Genomic DNA, 8,861 nt, shown 5'->3' with positions numbered 1-8,861 from the left:
ATATGTATTATTACACTGAGTATATGTACTACTAAACATGTCACATGCACTATATATGGTGTAAACACTATTTTATCTGTTATATGCACTACTAAAACCTATGAATGTGCTACGCACACCAAAAGTGCTACCCAAACTAGCATATGTGTTATAACTCAGTCATACAACATGACACTTCCCATCACTTAGACCCCATAAACCCTAAATCAAAAATGCAATATTTTATACTTTGTATGCACTAGAAAATACCTCATATGCGCTAGAACATTCAAAGGGGCTATGCAAAGCTAAGGATATTCCATTATTTTTGTGTAGCATTGATTCACTAGTCAACTAGGGTTTTAAAAGTGTTATTCTACCTCGCAGATGCACTAAAAAAGGTTGTGAATGTGCTACAATATTTTCCATGTGCTAAAAGAAACATCAAAATTGCTAAACTAGTCTAATCTACAAATTCATGAAGAAAATCCACACAAAAATAAAAAATACATGCAAAAGTTTACAAATCTTAAACGACAAAGGATTTAGATGACTCATCGAGGCACCGTAGTCTACCAGACGCTCATATCTATGACCCTTCTCAAACCTGTGCTCTCGCAATGGGACCACCATCCTCGCTAGCTCAAAGCTCCAAATCACTAAAAGTAAAAGGGGAGTGTACAAATGGAATGTGAATAAGGTCTTTTGATCTATTTAAACCTCCTTTAGGACATGTAATGACATTTTCAAACATTATAATCCCCTTTTTTGATCTTTTGACCCATTTTTGTGACCTGGGTCATCTTCAAACATTGCCTATGTGACCTACATCCACTAAAATTTCCTATCAAGTGTTTCACAAATCAAATTGGACTCTCCAAATTTATTAACATCCAATTTTTCAATTTCATTTCTGAGGGGATAGTATACTCATAGCGTATTGGGGCATCAAATTTTTTCCAAATATCAAAAGCATTTTACCCCAACCAAAATTTCAACATCAAATCAAACTAGGGCATCAAAGCAAGCTATTTCAAAGGACTTCAAACATCAAATTATTAGCAATCAAACATCAAACCACCAGCAATCAAACATCAAATCATCATCAATCAGGCATCACACCAACCTCAAATCGAGAAAACATCATTGATCAGACACTCAAACAACAAAATTGGCCAAAAAATTAGAAAATCAAGACAATCTTTGAGCTAATATGCTTCACATATTAGCTTAAAGAGGGGCATTTGAAGACACCTAAAAATTGACAAAAACCTAAAACAATGCAAATTTCAATCAAACAATGCAAATTAAGGATAAAATTAGAGAAAAACAACAAACTTTCAAATCAATCATTACATCAAGTCATTAATCAATCAAATCACCTATCAAATAAAAAAGAACCTAAATCACTTTAAAAAGAGGAAAAACACTTCATAAAATCATAAAATGAAATAAAAAAATGAAAAGGGAAAAGACAAAAGTTGAAAATAAATGGAACAGTTAACAAATCAATAAAAGTCATTTATCCTCACAAAAGTGAAAGTCCTCCTTTTTACATTTAAAAGAATTATAAAATCCCCATTTACCTCACAAACTAAGTCTATTGAACTCTTCCTCTTGGTGCATTATGAGATATTTACAGTTTCACCAGTACCCTCCTATCAAAAGTGAAATCTTGATTCTTACCCCAACCCCTTCTAAAATCCTATAAACAGGAGGGAAATTCAAGAGCAAAGGACCCAAGTTTTAGGCATTTGCACAATAGGCACATTTAGAGTTCTCATCTCTTTTAACATTGTTATTATAGTGAGTTCATGTCATTTTGATATCATTTTAGCATTCATTACATGTTATTTAATAACACTTAGGCTTATATATGCACATGTTTCTAGCATTCTAGTATTAATATCTTCACATAATCTGCATTTTCATATAGATCTAACATATACTCTAATATATCTCTATTCATAAGCATACTTCCATTCTAGAGTTGTCACTGAGATGTTGGTCTAAGAGAAATCTTAGTGGTTGTAGTTAGGGAAACATGAGATGTTTGTGGAGTCCTTATTTAACAGTGATTTCTTGGGTTTAGAGTAGGACATTATTACTTCGATAGCACTCTGCACTAAGGTCTCATGAATACGCGATTCCATAGTGTATACATGAATTTGAAGATTATTGCTCAACTAATAGTATTCACAGACAGAAAATTGTTCCAAGGACTCCACAGGAAAATGGAGTGGCTAAACGCATGAATAGGACAATAATGGAACATGCAAGGAGCATGAGGTTGCATGTTTAGCTACCATTAAACATGTGGGTAGAGACTATCAATACTGTTGTATATTTGATTAATAGAGGTTCCTCTAGTCCTTTGGGTTGTGGTATTCCAAAGGAATCATGGATTGATAAGAAGGTGAGTTATTCTTTTCTCAAAAACTTTGGTTGTGAAGCATTTGTACATATTGATTCTGAAAATAGAACGAAGCTAGAAGCTAAGTCAAATAAATATGTATTTTTTGGGTATGGCATTGATGAATTTGGTTATAGGCTTTAGGATTTAGAAAATCATGAAATTGTAAGAAGCAGGGATGTCATACTCAATGAGAAAGTTGTATAAAGATTTATTGCAGGAACATGAGAAAAAAGAAAAGGATTATGTAGTGCTAGATGATACTCAAAATGAAGATGTTCCAGTAGTCCCTCATGCTCTGCAACAACCGCAACAACAAATTCCAGACACCCCAATGAATGTTAGATGATCAACAAGGCTAAGTAGACCTCCAGAAAGATTTTCTCCCTCTTTCTACTCTATTTTACTAACTGATGTTGGTGAACCTAAATGTTATGATGAAGCAGTGCAGGTGGATGAAAAGATTCAGTGGGAGTCTGCGATGAAAGAAGAAATAGACTCCTTGTTGAAAAATCAGACTTGGGATTTATGCAAGTTTCCTGAAGCTAAAAGGGCTTTACAAAATAAATGGGTTTACAGGTTGAAAGAAGAGGATGGATATTAGAAAAGATTTAAAGCCATGTTTGTTGTAATAGGATTTGCATAGAAAAAGGGCATTGATTTTAATGAGATATTTTTTCTTGTTGTTAAAATGACTTCTATTCATTTTGTTTTAAGTATTGTAGCTACTAGAGATTTGCATTTGGATCAGCCTGATGTTAAAACAACCTTTCTTCATGGTGATTTGAGTGAAGAGATATATATGACGCAGGCACATGGATTTAAGGTCAAAGGTAAGGATAACTTAGTGTGCAGATTGAAGAAAAGTTTATATAGCTTGAAGCAAGCACCTCAACAATGGTATCTTAAATTTGATAATTTTATGCATGAGCATGGTAACACTTGGTGTCATTCTAACCATTGAGTTTATTTTAAGAGGTTAGATGATGACAACTACATTATTTTATGTTTATATGTTGATGATATGCTTATAGCTGGGTCTAACATGGATCATATAAAGGGATTAAAATAATAGTTAGCACATTCATTTTCTATGAAGGATTTGGGGGTGGCAAAACAAATCTTTGGTATAAAAATTTGCAGAGATAGAAAGAATGGAAAATTGACATTATCTCAAGTTAATTATATTGAGAATGTGTTGCAATGTTTCTCTAATTGCGACTGCTATTTTTCTATTGGATGACTTATTCTAGCCCTAAATTTGTAAATGACAGAATCTTGTATAAAATGGCTTAAGATTAGGGATTTCATAATGTATGGTGATATTGTAGCTTCTTGTAGCGATATGAGTTGTAAGGGATTGTGGATTGTAGTCACTAGACAATAATGTTGAAGTTGATGAAAGATCAACCCCATATTTCTCAAGAATACCTGCATGTAAACACCTTCTACAGTTAGAGAGAAGCAAAAGCTATGGAGGATAGAATTCCCAGATCCATAGATGAGACATTCTTGATGAGCAAAAAGAGAGATTGCTATAATCAAAAGTGAATGAATAAATTACAAAAGAGATCAATCCTTATAAAAGAAGATCAAAACCCTAAAAGGTAAAACCTAGGTTGCATGATAATAATTAATAAAAAAAATTATTATTATATGCCCAAGGTTTAGGTTAAATAAACTAAAGATAATAAGTGACTTAATAATTAAATCAATATGATTTAATTAATAAGAAAATACTTTATTACTGTAACACCTCCCTTAAGATAAACTTAGGGAGTACCTAAGAACCTAGAAGCTACTACTAAAAGTAAATTTGGGTCCTAACAACATGGCTTGATGAGGTACCCAAGTACAAGCAAATCTCTAAAAAGAGGAGAAATAGAGAAAATCACATGGGAAAAACCTACTCCAAAAAGAGATTGAAATAATGTCGAAAAGAACCGGTGAAGGATTGAAGAAGCCTCCAAACTAGGTATAAAGGTGTAAAAAAATGACAACTAAACAAAATCAAAAGTACAAATAAACTGCACCATCATTACGAGCTCAAAATCAAATTTTCAAAGATATATTTTTTCGAAAAAAACAGTCTGGATGAGCAAGTTATGGCCAAAAAAATACATGTAGGTCAAAAAAGAATTTGGAGGGCAAAGTAAAACAAATTTACCGCCTCAGGATTTGTGCCAAATACCTCGAAAGGCATGTCCTCAAGTATAAAAATTGCCTTGGGAAATGTGTCAGTTTCATACAAAATCACCTCGATTTACATACAAAATCTTCATTTATGTACAAAAAATTGATTTCTGTGCAAGATTTTTAAAATTTGCATGCTAAAAATATCAATTTGTGTGCCCAAAAAATCTTGATTTGCATGTCAAAAATCTTGATTTCCATGTCAAAAAAATCATAAAATCAACGTATCAAGAAATGTGCCCTATTTGTGAGCAATATTTTTTGCATCATATTCCAACTTTGTCTAAATTGGATAAATTTTATATGAAAATAGGGATTTTTGGTTGCTCTGAGCTCAACAGTGAGGTCCGTTTGGGCTCAAAGTGCATAGAAAAAGGTGACCCCCAAATCCAATACAAAAAACTCTAAAAAATGAAACCCTCTAAAAGTAAAAACATAAATTTGAACAACAAGCCAAATCTCTCATTAATAGAACATGGGCATGAAGATTTGGAGCTTTGATACCATGTTGAAGTTGATAAAAGATCAACCCTACAACTCCCAAGAATCACATGTATGCGAACACCTATCACAGAAAGAGAGAAGCATAAACTATGGAGGCTAGAATTCTCAGATCCATAGATAAGACATTCTTGATGAGCAAAATGAGAGATTGCTATAATCAAAAGTGAATGAATAAATTACAAAGAGATCAATTCTTATAAAAGGAGATTGAAACTCCAAAAGGTAAAACCTAGGTTGCATGATAATAATTAATAAAATAATTAATTATTGTTAGAGTAAATAATTAATTAATTGTTAATTATTTATTCTATTTACTTAAGCTTACTTAGGTTAATGCATGTAGTTGAGGTTAGTTGTTGACAACACAGGAGTTTGTTCCCTTTAGCACGCTTATCTTTTCCACCTTTTGTGGATGTGTGCTTAGTTGTCAACCTTATCTCCTACCTCATTCCAGCTTGTTCTACAAGCTTCCATGAGGCCTTTTAATTTGATCTCTCATTCATTGTAAATTCATACCATTCACATAGCAATTCTAATTTCCTATTGTGAAATATTCTCTTGTGTGGTATTTGCTTCAAGTTGTTTGCTTCCTAGGTTTCTCTTCAACAAGCTATTTGCATTGCAGGTGATCTTAGCGCACTTCTGGAGTTGGATTCTCAACTCCTACTTCGTATCAGAGCCTCCCTACTGCTTCTTGTTAGAAGGATTTTTGAAGCTATTATTTGAAGACACAAACCCTAGTTTGTTTGTGCATTTTTCTTCAATCTAGGGGTAGAGCAAATTTTTAGAGCACTTTCAACCCAAATAGACGTTGCCATTGGATCTGGAAAGCCGTTTACAGCCAAGATTCATATAAAACATTTCATTTTTGGACACAGGACTTTTTTGAAAATTTTTTAGGCCCCTTGGACGCTGCTGTATGGACTGTATGGATGGGAAAATAATTTCTTTTTAAAAAAATCCCACTGCCATAGCAATGCCAAAGTGCCACTTGGCGGCCACCAGCTCACCTCCCACAAGTTGCTCAGCTAGCATCCGCTTAGCCTAATCCTCTTCACCAGAGCTCCGCCTGGCAACCACCGAAAAATGCCACCTCTGCCCAGTCTCCTCCGACTACTCTAATCTGATAGGGTACCAATTGACGGTTGACACGTGGATACTTGTGCTAGACTTGCTAACATCATTTTCTGACATGCAGACATCATTTCTTGGCATCATATGCGCTGATGTCACATTTTCGGCATGTTATGTCATTTTTTTGTCGAGTGACATCATCACCGTCGGACACAGTGCTGATGTCATTTCCTAGTTAGCTGACATCATCATCTTATTTGTTAACATCATCAATTTGGAAACATGATTTTTTCTAGTGACGTTCGTGTGATGTCCATATGACCGTCAAATTTAACATAGTTCTGTAATTTTCCAGTAAGGTGCATTTTTGGAGCAGCAGTCATTTTTTGGCCATAACTTGAGCATACGGAGGTCTTTTTCTGATTCGAAAGAAGCATCAAAAAGATGACGTAGAGACGGAGACATTGGTGCTAGTTTCATTTGAGCTCTCATTTTTGGTGTCAAAGTAGAGGCTTGTGTTTCCTCCTATTCTGCATCAACAAATCTAGTTCTTTTCTAGTTTTTTGCTTTTCATAGTTGATTTTTTGTGGTATTTGAGGGATATTCTTGTACGTTTGTGGGGGGGTGTCTTTCTTTTCTATAATTTACTTTAGTTAAGACCCTTCTACTTCCATCTTCTTCTTTCTCTCAATGGTGGATCCATATGTGACCCATCTCACACCACACAACTACCACACCTAAAAGGCACAAATGACTAGGCTTCTCATGTCAAGAGGTCTATGGTCTTGTCTGGATGAGAATCAACCTATTCTTATGCAACCGTTTGAGGTTCTACAACACAAGAACAAAATGGATGAAGCCATGGGATTGATTGCACTCAACATTTCAGATAGTTTGCTATTTCACTTGGATGGTTTGACTACTCCATGGGCTTATTGGCAAAAATTCCAAACTATGTTTGGTCAGGTGAATGAGTTTTTGGCACCTCAATTGGATGCATAGTTGACTTCTTTGTCACTAAGCAACTTTCCCACCATTGAGGACTTTCTAATGAAGTTCAAATCCCTACGTGCAATTTTACAAGGATGTGGGAAGAACAAAACTGATGATGAGTGCATATTTTTGATACTTTCAAAGCTGAAGGGGCAGTATCAGATTTTTTCTTCTACTTTCTACTCCACCATGGATGCCCTTGGAGACAAACATAGGATACCTACATTCGAGACATTTTGTGATAGGTTGACTAGGGAATAGGCAAAGATCCAATAGGTGGATGTCACTAGCTCTTCCAACCAAGCATTGGTTGCTCAAAATTCTAAGGGGAAATCAAAGAAGAAAGGTAAATCAAAGAAAGACACACAAAATCTGATCCTAAGCCTCTAGCTAATCCTCCAACAAACCCTCCCAAGGGAAAAGATTCTTCAAAGTCAGGTGAGTCTACCTCCAAGACCAAGAAGAAATTGAGTGAGAACTACAGTTTTTGTGGGAAAGATGGACATTTAATTTCTAGGTGTTGGAAATGATTGGAGGCTTTAGAGGAAGCCATGAAGGAGCATCAAATTTCAACTCCTCAGTCTTCATCTCCACCTGCAGGGAAAGGTCATGCTCTTTTTGCACGAGCTACGACTTTAGTGCCTTCATGGATTCTTGATTCTGGGGCTTCTCACCACATCACAAACACTCCTAAGTTGCTTCCCTCACTTGCTCCTTGTGCCACCACACAGATTGTAGTTGGGAACTCTTCACAACTTTTAGTTTTGGGTTCTGGCACTATTGCTTTGGCCGGGGGCTCTCTACAGGATGTACTTTGTGTTCCTAATATTTCGATGAACCTTCTGTCTATCTATCAGATTTGCCACTCTGGCTCTAGGAAGATAGTTGAGTTCTCACCACATGATGTGGTTATTCAAGACTTGCATGATCCAAAGATGATTGTGGCCACTAGGAGTGTTGACTTTGCATCTCACCTCTACAAATTTGATGGATTTGAGTCTTTTGATGACACAGGTTCATGCTTAGTTGCACATGCAGATTTAGTAAGCAGACTTTGGCATGAACATTTTTGGCATGTCAATTACAGATATCTTTAGCAGATGAGCACATAGGCACTTGTTCTTGGGCTTCCCTAGATTTCCTGTCCAAATGGTGTTTGTCAAGGATGTGCACTTGGCAAGCAACATAGTGATTATTTTTCACATGGACGAGCCACTCATGCTTTAGCACCTTTGGAGTTCATTCATATTGACCTCATGTCATTTCCTACTCCTTCTTTTTTAGGTGCTAGATATGTGCTTACATTTATTGATGACTTCTCCAGACGCACATGGGTGTACTTTCTTAAGTACAAGTTTGATGCCTTCGACTCATTTCGAGTTTTTAAGGCATTTGTAGAGAAGTAGTCTGGGCTTTGTATTCAGTGGATACACATGGACAATGGGGGGGAGTATTTGAACTAGGCTTTCAGAGATTTCTGTTTAGAGCATGGTCTTCAGCATCAACTTTCAGTGCCCTACACTCCTCAGTAGAATGGTGTGGCCGAGAGGAAGAACAAAACCTTTTGGGAGATGGAAAATTGCATGATTTAGTCTAGGTCCATGGATTCATGTTTTTGGGTAGAGGCAGTCAATTGTGCCAACTACATTCAGAATCAGATGCCTCACAAGGCACTTCAACATATGACCCCTGAGGAGGCTTGGTC

Source organism: Cupressus sempervirens, chromosome 10, assembly GCF_028749045.1.
Source record: "Cupressus sempervirens isolate cs-2001-9-10 chromosome 10, ASM2874904v1, whole genome shotgun sequence".
NCBI lineage: Eukaryota > Viridiplantae > Streptophyta > Pinopsida > Cupressales > Cupressaceae > Cupressus > Cupressus sempervirens.
The sequence above is the reverse complement of the archived record's forward strand: the minus strand, read 5'-3'. Positions refer to the sequence as shown.